Raw genomic sequence first — 24,178 nt, forward strand, 5'->3', positions numbered from 1 at the left:
GCAGGACGCTGGACGTGAATCTGGACCTTAATTCATGCCTATTTTCAATGGGGTGCAGTCATGAGAGAATTGTTCTTCTTGAAAGAAGGGCAATATTTACCTTAAATTATCCTGTGTTCTATTTTATTTTATTTTTTACTTTCAGGAGATATAACACAGATTGCCTGTAACCATAGCAATTGGTTCAGCTGTGAGCGCCCTCATTTATTCAAGGCACAGGGGCAGTATACAAGAGAAAATACTATTACAAATAGGAACAATAGAGTCAATTTCAGATGCTGAAACATGATGAATTCGGTGTTGGATTCCCAGCCACATGAAGAATATTACATATTCTGTGCTCTCTTCTGATCCTCAAGACTAATATTAATTATATTAATTTCAGTTTCTTCCACAAATCATGATGAACTTGTTTCTAGGACTATCTTGAGAGTGAAATAAAAATTTGGAAAAACATGTTCTCTACAACTCACTGTGTACAGGAGAGCTAGGATAGCCAGTCAAGGACCATAAAGCAATGTCAATATATATGTGTTTTACATCGTTGATGTAATTTTTTTCAGAGCCATATCCAACTTCCCTCGATTAAGTAATAAAGGATGTGCTCCACATTTACTGCTTCTCCCTAATTTTTGTCTCTTTACATCTCTGGAATTTTTAAAAAATATATATTATGGAGATTCTTTTACCTTATCCTCAAAGCAGAGTGGAAGAAAAAGTATTCTTGATTTTCAAACAGCCCCTTACAACTCATCAATTAACTAAACTTCAGCAATTCCAACACTTGTTAACTGTATTCTGATATTTCCACCAATAAAATGGAATGTCTGTTGAAGCTGCATGGATATAAAACACTGGGAAGAAGAGAGAAAGCTACAGCAGAATTTCACTGTCTCCGAGGCCAGCAATGCCACTTCCGCAGTCATTCAGTTAGGAATGGAGTTCCCACCAAGTGCAAGCAATGGAGACAGGCAGAGACATAGCCAAGTTCCTACTATGTGTGAAACAAAGGGAAATAAGGTCAAGATGAGACAAAGGTCTTTATTTCAAAATGCTTCAGCCAAAAGGGGAAAAGTCAGTGAGAACCATGAAGAAAATATTTTACCAAAACAAAGACTTTGGAAATAATCCATTTCATCTGAAAATTCTACAAGTTATTGCTTTTCGTGTAGTGGAAATTAAGTTGATTTGATTCTAAATGTCTAAAATCATTCACTGCAGAATTTGATACTTCATAAGGCTATAAGTTGAAGACTATAGATCAGCACTACTTTTTAAATTAAATTTAATGGAGTGATATTGGTTAATAGGATTATGTAGGTTTCTAGTGCACATCTCTACAGTGCATGATCTGTATATTGCATTGTGTGCCCACCACCCAAAGTCAAATTGTCTTCTTTCTTGTTAATGCTGGTTAACCAACATTTGACCTTCTTTACTTTCCCCAATCTCCTCCCCTCTGGTAACCACCTTACTTTTGTCTGTGTCTATGAGTTTTTGTTTTTCTTATTTGTTCATTTGTTTATCTGCATACTTTAAAAAAAATTTTTTTTAAACCCTCACCGAGGATATATTTCCATTTATTTTCAGATAGAGTGAAAGGGAAGGAGAGTGGGAAAGAGAGAGGGAGAAAGAGAGAAACATTGACATGAGAGAGACACATTGATTGGTTGCCTCCCACACAACCCCAACTAGGGCTGGGGATCAAACCATAACAGAGGTACATGCCCCTGACCAGAACTGAACCTGTGACTCTTTTGTCCACTGGCCAACACTCCAACCACTGAGCCAAACCAGCCAGGGCAATATCTACAATACTTTTAATTAAGAGAGGATTTTTAAATCATGAGAAATAATTTCTTACATGTATTGAGTGCATGTGTGTGCGCACACATGTGCGTGTGCGTGTGCATGTGTTTAATTTCCTTTTTGCCTTGTGCTTCCCACTGAAACTACTTTTCTCAAACTCCTTGGCCTAAGCTGTAAGTGATCACTGGTTGATACCAGCCACCTGACTTATAAGGCTTTGGAAGAAACAAATTGAAGATAACTTTGCCACGTGCCCATGTAAAAGGAAGCAATACATTTTAGAGTAACAATAAGCCATTTAAGATTTGCTCAAACTCCTAACCATGAGAAACCATGACTGCTTTTAAAGAGTGGTGTGTAGAGGACTGGTCATTGTTTCCTTAAACTGAAATGTACTGTTGCAAAACTTTCTTGCTAATGTTGATTATCAACTACTTCTCAAATGAGTGAAGTAACAACATGCATACCAATCTCTTTAACTTTCAGTAAAACCCCAACCAGGCAGGATTATGACTCACTTGTGACTCCACAAGAGTTTCTCCTTGGGTCAAAGCAGCCTGTTTTTTTTTTTTTTCTACTTAGACATTTCCTGGTGGTAATTATTTAAATATTCAGGTTTGTATGTAGTACATTGTTAGGTAGCTATCCCTATGACCTGAATATTTCCAGGCCTCCTTCCTCTGTGAAGTCTTAGTACCATTGCTATCCAACTGTAGCAGCCTTGCCCCCATCATCATGATCGGAGGACCTCAGCCCTCCCCCAACCTATCTGCTAGTTATTCCTAGGCATCTCATGATGGTTTTCCTTGAGTGCTCAGAAATATGTCTGCTCCTATTCCTATGTTCCCAATTCCCCCTCTCCCACAGACACCTAGACATAGCCTATTTCTGATGCCCTCTGTGAAAGCAGCAAGGTCCATGCCAAGGGTACACAAAGTTTCATCTTCATCACATTATATCAAGGATACATACTCTTAAAAGGATACCGCTGTTGATGTTAACTTAGATCACCTGGGTGAAGTACTATGAAACTTTATTTTATAGAAATGTTTACCATCATCATATTTGTATTCCTATAACAACTCCAAAAATATTAATCAAAATAATTCACTTAACTACAGTCTCAAAAGAGAATAAAATACTTTGGAATAAATTCAACCAAAGAGGCAAAGGGCTTGTACACTGAAAACTGCAAAGCATTACTGAAGGAAATTAGAGAAGATACAAATAAAGGAAAGATACTTCTTATTCGTAGATTAATAAAATTAATGCGTTAAGTTGACAGTACTACCTGAATTAGTTTGGTAGGGGTGCCATAACAAAACACCACAGACTGGGTGACTCATAGAATTATTTTTCCTCACATTCTAGAGACTAGAAGTCCAAGATCAAGGTATCTGCAAGTTTGGTTTCTCTTAAGGCCTCTCTCCTGGACTCACAGATGATTGCCTTCTTACTGTGCCCTCAAATTGTCTTTTCTCGGTGTGAATGCATTCCTGGAATCTCCTCCTCTTCTTGTAGAGACAGTGGTTAAATTGGATTAGGGCCCCACCCTTATGACTTAATTTAAACTTAATTATCTCTTTAAACCTATCTCTGAATTCAGTTACAATGGGAGTTCAGGCTTCAACATATAAATATTGAGGAGACACAATCCAGTCTATTACACTACCCAAAGTGATCTATATAGTTGATGTAATCCCTATGTAAATCCCAATGACATTTTATTCAGAAACAGAAAAATTCATCTTAAAATTTATGTGGAATCTCAATGGACTCCAAATAGCCAAAACAATATTAAAAAAGAACAAAGTGCAAGGCCTCAAACTACCTGATTTTAAAACATATTATAGAGCTACAGTAATCAAATAGTATGGCATGGCAAAAAGGTAGACATAGACAAATAGAATAAAATAGAGAAGTCATAAATAAGCCTTGGTATGTGGTCAAATGACCTTTGACAAGGATGCCAAGACCACCCAATGGTAAAGGACAGTATCTTCAACAAATGATGTTAGAAAAACTGTATATCAACTTGCAAAAGAATAAAGTTGGACCCTTTTTTACTCTACTAGATATGCAAAAATTAACTCAAAACAAATTAAAGACTTAAAATGTAAGACCTAAAACTATAAAACTCATAGAAGAAAACACAGGGGAAAAGCTTCGTGACATTGGGTCTGGTAATAGTTTCCTGATGTGTCACCAAAAGAGCAGACAACAAAATCAAAACTAGAAAAATGAGACTACATCAAAATAAAAACTTCTGTGCATCAAATGACACAATCAACAACAGAATAGGCAATCCATGTAATGAAAGAAAATATTTTCAAGTCCTGTAGCTAATAATGTAGTAATGTCCAGAATATACAAAGAACTTCTAAAATTCAACAACAACAATAAAACAACCCAATTCAAAAATGGGCAAGTGTTTTGGAAATTTCTACGAAGCAATTTCTACAAAGATGACATAAAAATGGGCATCAAGCTATGAAAAAATGCTTAACATAAGTATCAGAAAAATGTAAATCAAAACAACAAAAGTAGATATATCACTCACATGGCTGCAGTTTTAAATATCAGAAAATAAGTGTTGGTTAGGATGTAGAAAAAGAGGAACTCTTTTTCACTGTTGGTGGGAATATAAAATGCTACAGCCTCTGTGAAAAACAGTATTGTGGTTCTTCAGTAGATTAAAAATAGAATTACCATATGATCAAGCAATCCCCTTTCGGGGTATATATCTAAAATAATTGAAAGTAGGGTTCCAAAGATATATTTGTATACTCAAATATTCATTCTAGCATTATCCACAATAGCCACAAAGTGGAATCAATCCAAATATCCATTGATGAGGGAATCAATAAACAAAATATGGTATATACATGAGATATTATTCATCCTTGAGAAGCAAGGAGATCCTGTCATATGCTACATCATGGATGAGTCTTAACACTATTATGCTAAGTAAGCTAGTCACAAAAAAACAAACAACAGAAAACAAGTGCTGTATGATTCCACTTGTATGATACATCAAAAGTAGTCAAATTCATAGAAAAGAAAAGTAGAATAGTGGTTGCCAGGGGCTGGAGGGAGAGGGAAAGAGAGAGTTGTTGTTTAATGGATACTGAGTTTCAGATTTGCAGGATGGAAATTTGTTGTCCAACAGTGTGAGTGTACTTAACACTACTAAACAGCACACTTAAAAATGGTTAAGATGGTACATTTTATCTGTTTTAAACTACAATTAAAAATGTATGTATATGAATCTAGTGGGTTAAGGAAACCTGTTGTTTAAGAAATAATAGAAACCTAGAGAAGGAATCATTGACTTGTGGTACTGGGAGAAGAGAGAATCCTTCCTGGACCAAGTGCCTCATGAGCTGGTTGGAAGGATAAATATGATTTTGGTAAGCAGTGGAGGAAACGAGATTCCAGAAAAATGGACAGAATGTGCAAAGCAGACCTGTGTTTATGAAACCATAAGCAGTTGGGTTTTAGAGAAGGGTGCAGGAAGGAGAATGGAGTGGTGAGAAGAGAGCCCAGGAGCCCAGGTGCATCGTGAGCACCTTGGCCATGATGCTCTTGGCTGCTAGAGTCGAAGCACTAGAAGGCAAAAGCAGCCTCTGTCAGGCTCTGCCTCTGATGAATGGTGATCACCTGGGCAAGTCGTATTCCCTGGGGCGTAGGAAGACAGGAAACTACATTATAGCACCACACACCTATCTCTAGGATACTCGCATGTCCTATATCTATAGGGTATGGGCCTCAGCTCTAGCACATTCTTTCTCTCTCTCTCTCTCTCTCTCTCTCTCTCTCTCTCTCTCTCTCTCTCATTCTCACACACACACACACACACACACACACACACACACACACGTGCACACCACTACTCACTCCCTGAGAGCTGCCAGCCCAAATAGGTAAGACTTCAGATTTGATCAATTTGGCTCTTTGATCAATTTGACTCTTTTTCTACAGCTTGGCAGGAGATGGGGAGACATCAACCAGAGCCCAGGAATGCACAGCCCACTTGACTGTTATCAAAAGGCATTCCTGTGGTTACACTATTTCTGCTTATCAGTGGCCCTCGAGAGCACAGACTCAGCACCCAAAGAGAGCCTCCCGGTCAGATGCCGACCTGCATTGTGAAACTTGCCTGGGTTTAGAGGGAAGCTGCTCTTCCTCAGAAAAGACCCTGCTGCCAGCTTGGATAGATGCTTTAGCTTAAGAATTGGCTTCATGGGTTTCATACCAAGAAACATGTATGAAAACTTCCCACTGATACCAGCAGGACCTTTTCATAGGACATCAATAGCCCCCAATAAGACATAATCAGTGAAGTCTGCACATTCTTTTAGAGAATTAAAAATTCACTACATTCTTTATGTTCTCTCTCATCCCAACATATTCCTTTGTCTCCAAGTTCTGTAACTTCTAGAATATAAAATATAATGCGTAATATGTAGTAATATAATATATACTATTCTCTCAACAGCACTCTATCATTGGAGCGAAGTTCAAAAACCTGTCTGACAGGAAAGTCCTTTTAGAATCAGGATGCTGCCCCATCTCTACCCTCATCTTTCACCATTGACCCCTCAGCATTCAGCAGTCAGACCATGTTCTCTCTCATCACTCTGCCTTTGCACATGCTGGTTTTTCTGCTCGGCTTCCTTTCCTTATAGGATTTTTCTACCTAATTTGGTCTGGATAACTTCTCATCTGCCTTTCACTGTCTTTTGGAGTGCTGAGATGGATGTTCCTCATTCACGCTGTTGTAGCCCTTGGGCTCCTTAAAGGGCATGTGCAAATGTATTGCCACTGTCTACGTCTCCAATCTCACTAACAGGGACCGTCTCTTATTCTGCAGGGTTGTGCTTCATGTTGAGTGCAGCAGCCCAGCCATCCTTCTACTCTGCTATCCATGGTGTGTAGACCTTCATCGCAAGGCTTAGTATCCTATGATTGCAAGATAATTACCACTTCCAGGAATCACAGACTCATTTCTGTGTCTCAAGCAGGGAGGAATAAGGCAGCAGGTGGAAGAGGGATGCTATTTTTCAATTAGAGAAGCAGGGGAAAGCCCTTCAGAATTCCTCTTATGCTTCGCTGGCCAGAACTTGTCCGATGGCATCCCTCACTGCAAGGAAGGGTTGGAAAGCAAGTGTCTGATAAGGCAGAAAGGATTGTCCTACTCAGTTCAGTCATTTTCTTGAGCTGGCACATGACCTATCAAAATGCACTTGGGATTTTGTTAGCCAGTAAGAGGCTGCAGCTTGTAGACAGACATGTAATAGTATCTGCCACTTCTACATTAACAAAATAACAAATATTAAACACACTCTTGAATATTACACCAACAGAACTATAATAAGCAAGAAAATTTATCTAGGTGCTGATAAAATAGTTGTATTTATTTGTTGGGGCTCAAATAGGTGTTTCATTCCAGAATTACCTCAGATCATCAGGACATCTTTAAAACTCTTTACCTGTGCTTAGCCACTTATTCTGAGTGGAGCAATAAATGAGGTTCTGTCCTTACACATGGAAAAGATGAGTTTAACTTCATGCAACCACATGCGTATTAAGCCCTATTTATACAATATAGATTGGAAACTATGTTTGGGGGCTGATAACTTTGATTTGATATGTTTAGATGATTGGTATAACCATAGTGAAAGGTTGGGGGGATTGAAACTGCAATTATTGAGTCCATTAACCACAGATTTAGAAAATAGTTGTGTCCGGTGTTTTATGAGTTACTCTCTTTTCTGAAGATATTCTGTCTCCAATTGCATGTCAAGTCATTCACACTACAATGCCTAAAGGGTATGGTCAAAGATGATTCTTGTGCATTTATTTGATCTTTGTCTTTATTGAAATTAATTCACATAACCTTAAAGTAGATCTAGCCTAGTTAACTCAGATTGTTGCACTGGATGAATGAAGACAACATCATGAGTTGGATGTCTATCACTTCAACACATACTGCTCCTTGATAGCTAAGGGAAGCTAACACCTTCCCTACCCACCTCAGTACTAGCCTATCTCTATTTCTACTATTCTTAATCCATACATTATAGAATGCTCACGAGACAATATTGTTTTGGTCCCTGGGCTAATAATTTTAACAAGGTTTGATAAGAGTTGAGATTTAAGTGTACCAGAAGGTGGGAAGTGGGGTACACAAGGCTCTAGGACTTGCTCTCTCTTGGAAGAATATAAACACCTGTCTCTTTGGATTTGCTTCCTCCCTGCACAGTAAAATAGAATCGGCCGTCTTCTCATTCAAGAACAGGTGCCTTCCTCTCTACTCTGTGCTCACCTAGAAGCCAAGAGGAAACCAGAGAGAAGCAGAGGGACAAGGATGCTACTTGGGAGGTTTTTGACCTAAACAGAGAATATTAAGGTTCTCTGCAAGGTCCAGTTTAGATCCCCAAGAAAATGCACAAAACTGTGTGGTCAAAGACACAGATAGTAATAAAGTACTTGTCTTTGCCAAACATGATTTTCTGTGCATGTATATGCCTCAGAGTTTTTTTAGGGAGGTATGGTAGGCCAAGCACTAGATTTAGGAGTTCCCAGACTACCACCTAATTAATCACTACTTCTTTCTCAACCATTTATTCCCAAGTCTCTCCTCCCCCAAGGCCAGGTATCTTGCAATATATGCCCTTGATTATAATAGGGAAAAGTCACAGAGCACTCTGGTTTAAAGAGACATGCACAGATAATATAGTGAAATGAACATAGTTTAGGAAACCACAGATCTAGGTTTAAATCTCAGCACAGCTACTTTCTCATTCCATGGACTTGGGTAATTCATTTTACCTCTCTGAGCCTCGATTTCCTTACTGAGTTAGAAACACTTATCTCAGGAAGTTATTATGAGAAGTAAATGTATAGATAAAGGAATTAATAATGTATAAAATGTGCCAGACATCTAACGTGTGTTCAACAAGGGCTAATCTACCAAGTGAGCATTATTACTAAAAAACTAACTCAAAACTCTGGTGATAGGTCAATAGTAAGATATTATAAAAAGACATTTATTTCATTGCATAAACTATAAGAAAAGATATAGATGATGAACTACTCTTTCTAGACTAATGATCTCACCATAATATAAACTAGTTGAAACAGAAAAAGTAGATTAACAAGGTATTTATTATCTTTATTATAGGATTTTGAAAAGCAGCAGGTTTAAGAGCCGACCAGATTTGGAAGACTCGAGAATAGCACAGGATTGATTAAAGGTCTGTCACCACAGATTGCATGTGTTGATTTTGTTTCCCAAAGGTATCCACATGGCAACTTGGCAGTACACAAATATTCTAAAAATTCTAACAGTTTTTACAGAAAATAATAATTGCACCCCTACCTAGAATGTTAGGTCCTATTTTCACTTGAAAGACTCATAATGCTTTTCAGAAGCTAACAATTTTGTTCATTTCAATCCTATCATTGTGAATTCGAAAGAAGGGTACAACAAATAGGTATTAACTAAAATGGGTGCTTTCTATGTTGATTTTGTAAATCCAAAGCTGTTGATTGAAAGGATATAATACAGAATCAGGAACTCAAGGAAACTACTCTCAATTATACTATAATCACAGCTCAGTTTTTTGATCCATGTATTAGAGTTAGTTTAAGGTCATGTCCATGCCTTAAAATCTCTTGTATCCTGTGCAGCACTTACCAGGATGCCTTGTATACAGTCGGTGCCCAGTGAATGTTTGCCCCATTGCACTGAGTTGATCATCAATCCTATTCATTAGACTTAGCCTTGAATAACTTACAATTTTTTTTCTTCCCCAAAATTAAGTCCACCCACGAAGGAAAAAGGCAGAAGGATGTTGTGGCAAAAATGCCATCCTGGAAAATAAATCTTGGTTCTTGTCCCAGCTTTCTGTGACTTTGGACAAATCACTCAAACTTTCTAGATCAAGTATCTCCATAAAATGAGTGTTAGATAAAAGGCATGGACCAGACTGTCAGGTCCAGGCACACTAAGGCATTCAAATGAAGGTACATGGAACTGTAGATACTTGCAGAGAGAGAGTATAAAAATGGTTCTGAAAAATTTCAGAATTATTGGGTTAAAAGCTAGCATTATGAGATGACTACAAAGGAAATAACGCTTATTTACTTTTTCTGGTATGTTTTAATGGCCTTGATGGGTTTTTAAGTTACATGACTTTAGAGCTACATGTTATATAATCATTAGAATTCAATTCAAGAGAGCAAATGTCAACAAAGGTCTAAAGTTGCTTGGCATTTTATCAATCATTATTTAGAGTTTCCTCTTTTATTTTTTCTTAATATAGTTGGCTGGGAACACAGACATGTGTGTGATGTAATGAAAAAGAAATAAAGAGAGTTTAATCTACTGCTCTTTCAACCTTATCCACTGAACACTTACCTCGTGACAGACCCTGACGCTCTTAATGAATTCCCAAGGTTACTAAAGAACGTAGAAGGCCTTAGATTCTTACAAGGAGATTAGAGGCTCACCTTTTGCCAAGTCATATGCAGGTGGTTAAAAAGTAGGTTTACTTCACCTACATTTCATGGCACCCTTGTTCTTTTTTATGAATGTTTCTTTAATAGTCATGCAAGGCACTCAATCGGCAATTCCCCACCGAAATGGTTGTTACAAAAGTGACCATGCAGCAATGCACACGTCATCTCATGTCCACCTTAGAGAAAGGTCCCCAGTTTATAAAATCGACTCCCCAGGAGCTGGTGCTCAGCTTTGAAAGTGCGGGCCTTTACATTGTAGGGGGTTTTGCATTGTTTGTTTTTTAACACTGCACATAAGTTCACTTCCTTTTCCCCCTTGTAACGTATGGGATACATGAAATTCTTAACTCACACAGATCTCACTGTAGACCCAATGCATGGCATGGATCCCACACAAACACCCACGTACTTCCCTCAGTTACAGATCTGTGCTAAAGACTAGAAGTTGGCCATGGCTATGCTGAATATAGACTTCTGCTGGATTTCCACGGAATGTGGTTTCATTAGATTTCATCTTCCGTTATATATAATGAGAAAAGAAAGTTTCCTTCTTCCTGCCTCGTGTTTATGGTGAGTCAGAGAGGTCCCCAAGGAGAGTGGAGCTGCTACTACATCACTGCCCCGACCCCAGGAGCAGCCTCTCAAACCACCTCAGAGCAGCCGAGCCACAGCTTGCTCTGGATCACTGTGGAGCAGAATCAATTTTTAAATGTCTTCATCTGGTCCCTCCTACTTTCATGGTTGCTCTGGGGGTGGTGAGAATCAGGACGCAATGAAAGCTGCTGGGACATCTGACTCTTTATTTTCTTTGCTCTAAGTGTCCTCACTCTGCACCAGTCCTCCCGACTGTGCAGAATTTCACTTTTGAGAACAGAGGCAAAAGGAGACACGCAGAGAGAGGCGGGAGCCTTCGGTGCCGTTCAGTGAGAGGAGAGCAGAGGCATCACACGTTTCCACGGTACTTCTTGGTGCCCTGCCAATCAACGCCACTTTTCCCACAGTCTCTATGGGGGCGAGTACTTCTAAGAGGAAACTGATTTTAAGTATCCTTGCATTTTCAAAAAAGACTTCCTAGTTCTGTCTTAAGAGTGCATGTGGATTTCATGGGTAGATGTGTTTGGGAGGGGTGTGTGGCAAGAAATAATGTCCCAAACGTGTGGAAATCAGTCTTATGATTAGACCTGCTCTTTGCTGGACAACACCAAGGAGCATGGGGGAAGTCATGAGGCAGGTTGGGTTCCACATGAGAACTTTCTACCACTCTACTGAATTACATTGGATGGCTGGGAGTGAGGTCCTGCTTCTGGAGGTATTTAGGAATGTTCAGGACACTCACTTGGTGTGGAAATTATGCAAAAATTCCATTGTCAGAAGAGAGTGTGGTATTGGGAACAAAAACACTTCTGCCCTCTCTCTTTACACTCCTATCTCTGCTCACAGAGAAGGAAATGTCTGCCCAAGCTTTGGCCCCTCCCACCACACTGTGGCAGGAGTACACTGCAATCTAATTGGACAAAAGGTGGCATCTTGAGCATCACTTTGAACAGAGGGTGTTACTGTACCTTGAGAAGAAATGGACGTGTCCTGCTTCCCTCTTTTGCTTCCTGTATCCACTCAACACAGGTCTTTCCTACTTGCTCTTCAAATTTTTGCTTCACGTATCACAGGGCGAGGGCCTCGCTCCATTTCCTCTCTCGACACAGAAGGAAGTCAGGCCTAGCAGTGGGGTAAGCAGCCTAGGTCATCTGGCAACAAGCCATTCGGGAAAGGGGACTCTCTTAGCTGCCTTTCCCCTTTTCCCCTGGCACAGATAGGTACAGCAGATTGGCCTTTGTCACATTTCAGGAATGACATTTTGGGGATTTGAGATTTCCTTAAGAGGAAGCTCAAGGCTGCATCTAGGCTTCCAGTATTGGACTGTGTTCTCAACTCTGTCTAACAAAGCCCAATAATAGGTGTGTTTCTATTTGCCCAGCTATTAACCAAGTTGGTTCTTCCTTTCCCACTCAGCTATTACCAAACCTCAAACAATAACCCAACCAAACTCACAGGCACAGTGGCACACTTACGCAGAGTAGGCTAAACAAATGCACATTTTCCGTAACCATTACTAAAGCATTAGCAGAAATTTATAACTAAATACATGTTATCCTCAGAAAATAATCCAGGTTTTTTTCATTGCAAATGATGACATAGACTACACAAGAATGTGAGAATCATCATATCATTTATCACGTCCTCTAAGCCTAAAGCCCTAAGATTCAATAAAAATGTGGTATTTTCTACTTAGCCTAATACTTTCTCAGTTCAGTTATCATCTATTGGGTTTAAAAACACAACTGAAATTTCTACAGATTCAGAGTGCTGTTGTAGAAGTGACTTTATATGTTGGCATTTTAATCAACCAATGAGAATTCTCTGGAACCCACTGTAGAAAGTATAAATTCCAAAGAATACCCAGGACCAAGTCATCAGCACACCCATTACCCACCACTACCTGCAGTTGCCATGCGTTACAAATAAACAATAAAGAGGTACTCTTTGTACCTTTTAACAGAAAGTTCTTTCTTACCCGAATAAAATCATTCCTCTAAAAATCTGCCCCTCAAGTACTTCTCTTGTGGTGTTTCTGATACCAGTACAATCAGGAAGCAGTGAAAAGTGTTCACAGAAAAGCCAGTTTTCCCTGAGCGCTGCAGGCCAATGAGAATGAAGATTAACTCAAATAAACTTCGGAACGCCGGCCAAACCCCTGAAACTTGTCAGCAGTTCACCCGCTACGTGGGTTATGCTTTTTCAGTAGTACCTTATCCTGAAATGACCTGATGGAAAAGCCAGTGTCAGATGACATATGACATCAAGTGTTCAATGAGAATTCTGCTGGCAAAATATTCCATCTGACTCCACAGGCTCTTCGCCTTTCCCAGCACTGAGTGAGAACTGAGCACCTTTTCAGTCTCCAACAAAACTCACAAGGCGGAAATTCATTTCCTGCGGGAAGTTGCTCTCAATGGCATTCATAGATTTGGTTTTGGATTGGAAAGTAATAACCCCCTAATTGAAGTATCTCCTTTGTTCCCATAGAGAGTATTTTGGCATTACATTCACTGATGTATGATAGTCATTTTATATTGTATTTTGTTACTAGAGATCACCAAAAGGGTCTGCATTTCATTCAGAACTGAAATTGAAAGTGTTTAACCAGTTGACTTTTTTCTTTCTCCCAACAAATATTAACTTAGTATTTTACCTGGCTTGACTTTTCAAATATGCTGTTTTATAGCACCTTGATTTGTAGCTGAGGATATGTAAAGGTTATGTCAGCATTTACATTATAAGGCCATGTTTTTGTGGGTTTATAACTAAGTCATAAAAAATTATTCTGACTGAAACTCCAAATGCCAAGTTTTCACCCTGAAACACAAGTATGTTCCCAGATGTAATGCACACACGCATCAGAATTCAACAACTACTGCTTTGTAAAGTACATTCTTTCAATACGTATCTTGATGAAAATGAGGTGACAAAGTCAAGGCTATGAAGTGAAACTGAGCATAGTTGTAATCTAGTGGTAGCCAGTTATATACTAAGATATATTTTAGTAGATTTAAAAGGCTAATTTAACGACAAAAGAACTGATTGCAGAATTTTCTAATAGTTAAAGATTAAAGGACTGAAAGATGAAGTAATATCTCCACAAAACATAGCTTTTGGTTAATGTTTGCAACTTTGTTCCACACTATAGTAGATATTCTCTGAATCTCTTTGCCAATGAGATCTAATGTCCTTGAACACGTTTATTACAATTCTTCGTCTACATAGCAACCGACAGGGCTGTGCTCATAACCCAGAGCTGGCGCTGGATCTGGTAAGTCATTAAGCAAACATATTCGTATGTCATAGGAGGTTTGAGTGCCCACTCCCTGCCTATAAAGGGAACTAGGATTTTTGATACTCAAATTTCTTCCTAAGACGTCAAACAGTAGCCTTTAAATCACATCTTACCCATTTTTGTATTTTTTACTGTTTTCAAATGCTAAAACATACCTGGATAAATTTTCCATGGTTCCCTTTTAAATTACCACAGTTTTCCTACAGTGGTCATGAAATCTGTTAGCAAGTGAGAAGCAGAAGTATTTTCACTGATACATAAAAAATTTGTTAAGAATTAGGGGGAGAACCAGAGTTCAGTCTTATTAAAAAGATAGGCAGTTGTCTGAAAAATCACTTCATCACAAAAGTTACACACCCAAATAGAACTCAAGAAAGAATAAAGTAAATTTAATAGAAACTAGGAGTTGTACTATGTGGATCTGTTTTATTGTTGACAAAAGACATAGCTATGGTCGAAGAGCATGGTCGAAGGTGCTGGCAGGTTGCCTGGTTCAGATCCTAGCTCTAGCACTTGTATTGGCTGCATGACCCTGGACTAGTTACTCATCCTCTCTGTACCTCAGCTTCCTTATTTGGAACGTGGATAAATAGTATCCTTTCCCTGGCATATCATAAACAACTTCTTCTTCTTCTTCTTTTCCTCTTCTTCTTCTTCTTCTTTCTCCTCTTCTTCTTCCTCCTCCTCCTCCTTCTTCTCCTTCTTCTTCTTCTAATTATTATTATTATTATTTGGCCAAACTCAGAAGAAAAATTCTGTATAAAAGTGATAACATCATTTATTGTATCAAAATCATACATCCGCCTTTAATTCGCATTCTTTACATTTAAGACATTTTAACAAAGACAAAACCTATGTACTCAGGAGAAAGTGGGTAAGAAAAAAGCAATATTGACTTATTTGTTACACTAATAAAATAAGGGTGATTGAAGAAATTTACCTAATTGTGCAGTGTTTAACGCTGACCTATGATTGGCTCTACTGGGGAAAAATATATCACATTAATCACTGGATGAGTTTTGCTGGTGAAAATTAGGAGGAACTAATTTGTCTCAGCTTCTGGTGTTGCTTAAAGGATCAAATAAAACTAAGATCTTAGATATCCTTGAATCAGAGGATCTGTTTTCATGACAGGGGAGAAAAGAAAGATCATTCTTTTCTCATAGGATGCTCCCAAGGTGTTGCATGTTACCTAGTTATATTAGAAAATGGGGACCATCACACTCTCTTCTCTGGGCATGGAGAAGAAGGGAATGTAGTGAATTCAGGGTGACTTTGGTGCCACCCAACCTAGAAGCAGATAGGGAAATTATGTCTTACCACTCTTTACCATAATGGTCTGGTCTGGCACTTGTTTTTGTTTGGCTCGAACCATGTACCAGAAATTAGGAGAAAGAAAAGACCAACTAATTTGATTAAAGTGTTCTCTGCTAAATTTAAAAATAAAAGTCAAGCAAATGAACAAACAAAAACCCCTCTTCTTTTCACAAGTTTCATGGTAGCCTGAAGATGTATTTTAAGTAATTATTTCCTTCGGAATGCCAGCAGTGGAGATTCCTGGGCACAGAAAGACAAATCTTACCCTGCTATCCTCTCATGTTTTTCTGTCGAACCAGGCTCAGGATGAGAATAGGTGTCTGTCAGTAACCACTAGCAAAGTTCTGGTATGCCCACTTGAAACCGAACTCATTCCAGGAAGGTGGCCAGTGATAGATGTTTATCCAACAGAATTACTCCCATAATATGGGTCACTCCATCTGCAAAACAGAGCCCTGTGTGTGTGATGCAGCTTGAATGTACCCTCTTCCCAGAGTGCTAAGGGCCATGCTGAATGAGAACAATGGCAAAAAGAGGCAAGCCTATGTTATTTTCTGTGCAAGTCCTAAGCTTGTCATTTAAAAAAATAATTCGTGGTTGTTCTTCCTACCCCCAACCCCTTATTCAATTTCGCTGCAGATTTTAGGGACGAAAATGACCAGTTCTCGTTTCCTCTCTGCTGTGTTATTAGAAAATAAGAAAAACACAGTTTTAAAATATTACAGTGTGTTTTTGTTTTTGCTTTTTAAAAAAGAACAACAAGCCTATTTGAGGCTAGGCTACAGATATGAAATATATTCTATCATAAAGAAGAGGCAAGATGCACCACAACATCTCTTTAGACATCAGAGGTGCCTAATTCCCGTGACTCAGTCTGTTCCCACTTGTTTCTCCAGCTGGAGTGATGTCTAACATTCAGCATCTCTGCTTTATTGCAGCACCCAGTGACACCAGTTGGTCAATGTATCAGTGAAGCTTCTTCTGGAGAGAATGCCTCTCCTATTTCCAGTTCACTTGACCCCATAATGGTAATATTAGGAGATGGCAGGTGCACTAGGAATTTGGCTCCACTTCAGATGGTCTAACGACCTTTATGCCTTCTGGGTATGGAGTATCGCAGGTCCTGCCCCAGACCGATTTTTTGTTTTTTGTTTTTAATTTTTTTTAATTGATTTTTAGAGAGAGGGAGAAAGGGAGAAAGAAAGAGAGAGAGAAATGTTGATGTGAAAGTGCAACATCCGTCAGCTGCCTCCTGTAAACTCCCTACCGGGCATCAAGCACCCGATCCAAGCATGTACCCTGACTGGGAATCGAACTGACAACTTTTCAATGCACAGGACAACAGCCAACCAACTGACACACATTGGCCAGGATGTGCCCCAGACCTTCTGAATCAGAATTTACATTTTAATAAGATAGAAGGTGATTTATATACATATTGAAGTTTGGGGACAACTGGTTAAAATAGAAGTTCTATCAGGAGTCATAACAAGGCTGTTTTTCAATATTAGATTTGGCAACAAACCAAGATCATTTAAAAAAAAACTTTTTTTTTTTTTTTTTTTATTGATTTGAGAGAGGTAGGAAGGGAGAGGGAGAGAAAGACAGAAACATCAATGAGAGAGAACATCAATTGGCCGCCTCCTACATGCCCCCTACAGGGGATCCAGCCCACAACCTGGGCATGTGCCCTGACCAGGAATTGAACCAGCAACCTCTTGGTACATGGGTTGATGCTCAACCTGAGCCACACTGGCCAGGCCCAAGATCATTTTAATGCAATTTAACTCAAAAAAAATATTGATGATGTCTGTTTTTTTTGCAATATGAAATTAATCTATAATATATGTTAATTATTTTAAAGATGTTTTAATGATTTTGATAGCCATAATATACAACTTCCACTGGATATGTAAAATTAGGATTTTAAGTATTTACTTACACACAAATTATAACTTGTTTTGAGCATTGTTGATAGAAAGACTGAAATCTGCAGATAATTCTTAATCTGGCATCCTTCTACAAAGCCTTTTCATTCTTCATCTAACGTTTATTTGGATATCCATTAGAGATTGTTAATAATTAAGGTAAATGTTACATTATTTTGCAAAATTAACTAGTGAATGTGAAACTTATATATATGGCTCCATTCTATACCTTTCAAATGCTGATTTTTCACTCATTCTAAAACGTGCTAGGTTGTTGAAGTCATGTGGGATCCTGCAGTGACCAGTAAAGATGAAATCTTTCCCCACTCTCTAGAAGGGAAGATAAGCCTTGATAAAAATAAAAAAGATAGGTATCATGTATTAGATGGTATACGTGTTATGGAGAGAATGTAACAGGGGGTGGTATAGTGATCGCTGGAAAAGGAGGGGTTTTTTTGTTTGTTTCTAAACACATGCTCCAGGAAGGCACCATGAGACAGGTGTCATTGCTTCAAAGATCCCAGTGAGCAGTGTGGCCCAGTCTTGAGGACATCCAGGCAGGGGAACAGCAAGTGGGTGGTCCGAGCCAGGAGAGAGCCTGGTAGGTTCCAGGACCCACAAAGAAGCCGGCACGGTGAAGTAGAGTGAGCAAGGGCCAGAGCAGGAAGTGAGGCAGAGATGGTGGGGAGACAGGAAAATCAGGTAGAGTCTGACAGGCCACTGTAGGAACCGTTTCCTTGGAGTGAGATGAAAAATTATTGGAGTAATGTGATCTAGCTTATCTAACAGCATAAGCTTGACAGCTGACTGAGGCCATGTGTACTTCCAGGCACAGGGACCAGGACGGGAAGGGTGGGGAGCACAACTCTCTCCATCAATATCTGATCCCCACGCCTTCCCAGACACAGGTGCACTTCTCACCACTATTGCATTTCTTCCAGTCAATATTCATAGAATTGTTGATCTGGAGTGCATTTAAAGTTCAGATAATACAACCACCTAATTTTAGGGGTGGCTGAAGCTTAAAAATGTCTACGACTTGCTAGGATCACAAACCAAGTTTATGGTCCAGACAGAGTGGGGAATTTTCATGACCAATATTCTCATGCAGAAGCTTAGTGTGGAATGATTAAACGGCAAGGGCTTTGGTGCTGGACAACTCGGGGTTTCAGCTCAGGCCTGGAATAGCTGTGCAGCTTTGGGGAAATTACATAAACTCTCCAAGCATCAGTAAACTGGACATGACAGAGTGCTTACCTACAGGATTGTTTTGGTGATTTATTAGCTATATGTAAAGCAAACCAGTAGAATGTGTGGAAGGTAGTTGGTGCTCAAATAGGGATGCTTTTACTCTCCTTTCCTACCACCTCAGCACCATCATGGGAAAGCTACTAGCGGTCAGAGCCTGTATCACTTCCAAATGCTGTTTAACTCACTACACACCACTGTGCTCACAATGGCACTGATGGTATCACACACCTCTAATAACGACTGAAACAGACAACTGATAACTTTACAGATTTAGCTATTTTGCTCTTGACTCATTATATCAATATGGAAGAAGCTATTGAGATAAGAAAGACACTAAACAGTGAATGATTTTGTTATAGGAGATGAAATACAATTTATAATAATTGTAATAATAGTAAATATCATTGAGTTAATCCTACTATGTGTGAAACAATGTATGGGGTGTCCTACACATCATTAAGTCATTTATGCTCCCTATAAAAGTTTCTCAGCCTCTGCTGCTGTGGTGGCAGCCCCAGTGGTTCTTGGAACCAGGTACAAACAGAATGGACCTGTGAAAGCAATAAGTCCTCCAACACTTACAAGCTCAAATGATACACCACACTGGGGTGTGTAGACTCTGATTCTTCAGGAATTATCTGGAGGGACAGGTGACAAAAACACAGAAGCATGAACACCTCATGGTGACAACTTTGACCCAAAAGAGAAGGAAGGCAGGAATGAATGATCAAATAAATTCTTCTCCCTTTTCCATAAAAGCAGGTTGTCAAACTACAGCCAAAGAACCAGTCTGGCCTGCTTCCTATTTTTGTAAATAAAGTTTTATTAGAACATAGCCATGCCCATGTATTTACTTATTGTTTATGAGAATCTTCATGCTCCAAAAGAGTTGAGCAATTGTGATAGAGACCATATGCCCTGCAAAGTCTAAACTATTTACTATTTGGCCTGTCGGAAAAATTCTGTAGGACCTTGCCCTAAAGGTTTGTCCTGTTTGGGAAACACTGTGAACCGAGTCATCAGTTGTGTTTCTTATGAAGTTATGGCCATGTATGTATATTTTGGGTCTACATTTCCTCCTTCCTTGCCTCACTTTCCTTTTTGCCTCAGCCCTGCTGCTCTGAGATCTCACTTATCAATAAAGCCCACACATGTAAGCTCTGTCACAGACTCCGTCTTTTAGAGACCCAGGGATAAAGAAAGCTACAGAGCTAAGACCCAGATTTATGAATTTCATTCTTCCTAGATATATTGCTTTTCTCGTAATTTGCTTTAGTCCATCTAAAAGAATACGATCAGTATCTTGTTCTTCCATGTGAATTTGGACTAGTTTTATAAAACCATCATCCCTTTAAGACGATCTCTGGTGAGAATGCATCAAACATTCAGATCAATGTTACTCCTATCGTGTATCTTTGGGGTGATTTTGCAATCGAAGATTCCTCTTGACTGTAGTATCATTTCACTTGGTAGCACACAGTTGGGAGTCACCAGTGTTTTCCAAGGTCATGGGTAATGAGTATTACAGGTGGCAACTTGCAACTGTGTGACTCATGAGTCATTTCTTCTCTTTTGCATTTCAATGCCTCAATAACTAAGACCACCCACACCTCTAAGTTTCTCTGTTCTTATCTGCTATATTTTTTCTATCAATTGTAAAGATTTAATTTACAAGTTCTATTAAATCACCAACTCATTTCCAGCGTAAAGGAAAGTATTAGATACTGAGGTTATAAGAAATGGTATTCACGAGATAGAAAGCCGGTGGTGTATGGCCAGGGAGCCTCCAAAAGTGAATGTCGAAGCTTGTATTGTCTTTCCACGCGCTGATTGCTAAGGAGCTCCCCTGGAGGAAGGAATCTTAGAAAAGATAACACCAACTTTAATTTGATCAGAGCTGCCAGTCTACTTAAAACCAAAGATGAAAGAGATCAATGCTGAAGTTATACCAGAGATTTAGCCTACATTGTCTCTCAGCCTCACGCTGTATCTCTGGTTAAGATGATCTAGACCAGATTTGGTCAGAGAATGAGGGACCATTTTCTGAATCCTCCTTGCAAAGTGCTAGTGTTGTCTGGGACTTCTCAATCAATTTCAATCTTGAGAGATCTTCTCGGAAGGAAATTGTGGAAAAGGAATTGCCTTGGTTTCTTTGTCAAGCTCACCTCCAGTCTCTTGAGCCAAAATGAATCGTCTGCCATCCAATTATTAGAACAACTTAATGGTTCTCTGTTATCAGTTCGACATTTTTAGTTGTAGATGACCACAAAAGAAATCCTAATCAGACTTTGGAAATAAAGATTGAAATGGAATAGTGGCAATTACACAGAAATCAGTGCTGCACTGTACAGTAACTACATCCTCCCCAGCCTTCTCACCTTCTGCTTTTCATGCTTGAGAAATTCATTTGTGAGGCTGGAAAGTGAAATGAAATCTAAACTTCACTAAAATGTCATAATGCTTTGATTTAGTCAGAGGAGTTTCTTTTTCAGTCAAACCCTATTTAAATATCCATAGCAACTCTATCTTTGAATATAGAAACGAATTCACAGATCACTGCCTTAGCTTACATTTGGGTACAAGCCTTGACGAGGCCATAAACATTCTAATAAATTAAAACATTCCTTTGGTGTTACTATCAATGCTATACATCTGCGTCAGTTATAAAAGCAAGCTACAAATAATTATTTAGAACATTAGAAAAATTGTGTAAATGTGTAATGCATTTGGAACCAAATGTGAGCCCTTAAAATTTGGTTAATTTTGTTCTGTGTGATTAAAATTTAGTAAGGATCAAATAATAATTGACAAACGTATTATAATATTGGCTTTCCCATGTTTATGTGGTCTAAATAATAAAAACCCATACAAACCAAGCAAGAAAAATCAAGTGCCAATTTTAATTTTGTTTTTACAATAATTACCTTTACAGTTCTTGGACTTTAGAATTATCTTTTAGAAATCTATTTCAGGACCTAAATATTTAGATTATTACAGAAAAAATATTCTTATTGTTTCCAAATAGTATCATATTATTCAGATAGTTGAATAATAAATATCAATATAATCACAGCTTATCTTCTTCAAGCTAAAAAACATTACATAAACAAATAAACATAAAACCCTAAGTACAATTCCTCCTAAACTTTATTTTTAACCCTCATATTTACATGATTCTGAACCTTTTCTGGTGCATCTAAATCTGTTGTAACTTTTAGAAATAGTACTATCACTAAAGTTAGTATTAAATATAACAGGGAAAATGTTATCAGTCCAATTAAGAAACATACTATTAATTATAAAATTTTCTAAAGCAATGGGATTGTAATAACTACGTATATTTATGCAATTAGTAACAATACTTTATAAAAAATCTTAGCCCTGGCCAGTTTTGCTCAGCGGTTAGAGCGTCGGCCCATGGACCAGAGAGTCCCAGGTTCGGTTCCCGTTAAGGGCACGTACTTAAGTTGCGGTTCATCCCCAGCCCCTGTTGGAGTCATGTGGGTGGTAGCCAGTCAATGTGTCTCTCTCACATTGATGTTTCTCTGTCTTTTTTCCTCTCTCCTTCATGCTCTATCTGAAGATAAATGCAAAAAACAAATGTCCTTGGGTGAGGATAAAAAATAAATAAATAAATAAATAAATAAATAAATAAATAAAACATCTTAAAAGACATATTGCTTTATCTAGAAAGCTGAATCCTTTTATTGACAGGGGGGAGTCCATAACAGTGGACCTTGGCAATTTCTAATATTGTACAATGCTTTATTTATAGTTGTAAAAATCATTAAGGAGATCAGATTTTTATAATCTCAGAGATCTTGTCCTGCTTACTTATAGTACCCTTAGTACACTAAGATAAACTCTCTTGACCACATGGCAGTGCCGACCCAAATCCTTCACTCTTTAGACCCTGTCTCAGTGGGCTGAGATTGGGTGGGGTTAGCAACAGAGCTGTGCTCACTCTTCAACAAAACCATGTGTTGTGTTTTAACTTGCAAAGAAACCCAACTACTTTGAAAGCTAGAAGAGCCAAGTGTGGAGGCATAATTGTCTATCCACCTTTTTGGCTTGCTGGTCCCTGAGCATTGCGCATGGATTATCACTTACTGCCCTTTTTGTTTGAGCTTTCTTAATGAACAATACAAGTGGTATCCATGCTGAACTCTTGGCCCCAACACCTGATATGTGAGGGGATCTTCCATTCATTGTTTTTTTGTGTTTTATCTATCCTCACCCGAGGACATTTTTCCATTTTTTGTTCAGATAGAGTGGGAGGGAGAGAGAGGACGAGAGAGAAAGAGAGAAACATCGATGTGAAAGGGACATATCGAGTGGCTGCCACCCACACAACCAACCAGGGCCGGGGACAAACTGCAACCAGGTACATGCCCTTAGCGGGAACCGAACCCAGGTCTCTCTGGACCGCAGGCCGACGCTCTAACCGCTGAGCCAAACCGGCCAGGGCGCCTTTCGTTGTTTAGCTCAGTGTTTCTCAAACTTTGTGTGAGGAGAAGCTATATTTAAAAATCTGAAGTTTAAAGAATATATGCACCCCTATGTTCATCGCAGTGTTATTTACAGGGGCCAAGACTTGGAGGCAGCACAAGTGCCCATCATTAGATGAGTGGATAAAAAAGCTATGGCACATTTACACAATGGGATACTACTCAGCCATAAAAAAGAAGGAAATCTTACCCTTTGCAACAGCATGGATGGACCTGGAGAGTATTATGCTAAGTGAAATAAGCCAGTCAGAGAAATACTATATGATTTCACTCTAATCTGGAATCTAATGAACAAAATATACTTACAAACAAAATAGAAACAGACTCATAGATACAGAGAGCAGACTGAAAGCTGTCAGAGGGAAGGAAGGTTGGGTGGCTAGGTGAAAATGGTGAAGGGATTAAGCAGACACACACACACACACACACACACACAATACTACAACCTCATAGACACAGACAACAGTATTGTGATTACCAGTGGGAAAAGGGGGTGTGGCAGGTATGAGATGGGAAAGCAGGGATAAATGGTAAGAGAAGGAGACTTGACTTTAAGTGGTGAACACGTAATACAATATGCGGATGATATGTTATAGAATTATACTCTTGAAACATATATAGTTTTATTAACCAATGTCATCCCAATAAATTCAATGATTAAAAAAAATAACATTGATACCTTGGCTTTGACTATTAGATCCTTAGCTCTTTTAATCATCCATTATTTTTTCTCCCTTTCAATTATAACTTCAATCATTTTTCCACATTTCTTAAATGTTCACATTAAAAAATGGTATATATAACAGAAAAACAGAAAGAAATATCTGGAGAAATTTGAAGGCAATAAAGACCTAAATGACGAAGAGAGATTTATGTTTTCCCTCTCTTTAATCAAAATGCTTCTTTCCTTTGCTCAGTCACATTAAACACCCATCTATTTCCAAAGT

This window comes from Molossus molossus, unplaced genomic scaffold (genome assembly GCF_014108415.1).
Source record: "Molossus molossus isolate mMolMol1 unplaced genomic scaffold, mMolMol1.p scaffold_m16_p_4, whole genome shotgun sequence".
Classification (NCBI taxonomy): domain Eukaryota; kingdom Metazoa; phylum Chordata; class Mammalia; order Chiroptera; family Molossidae; genus Molossus; species Molossus molossus.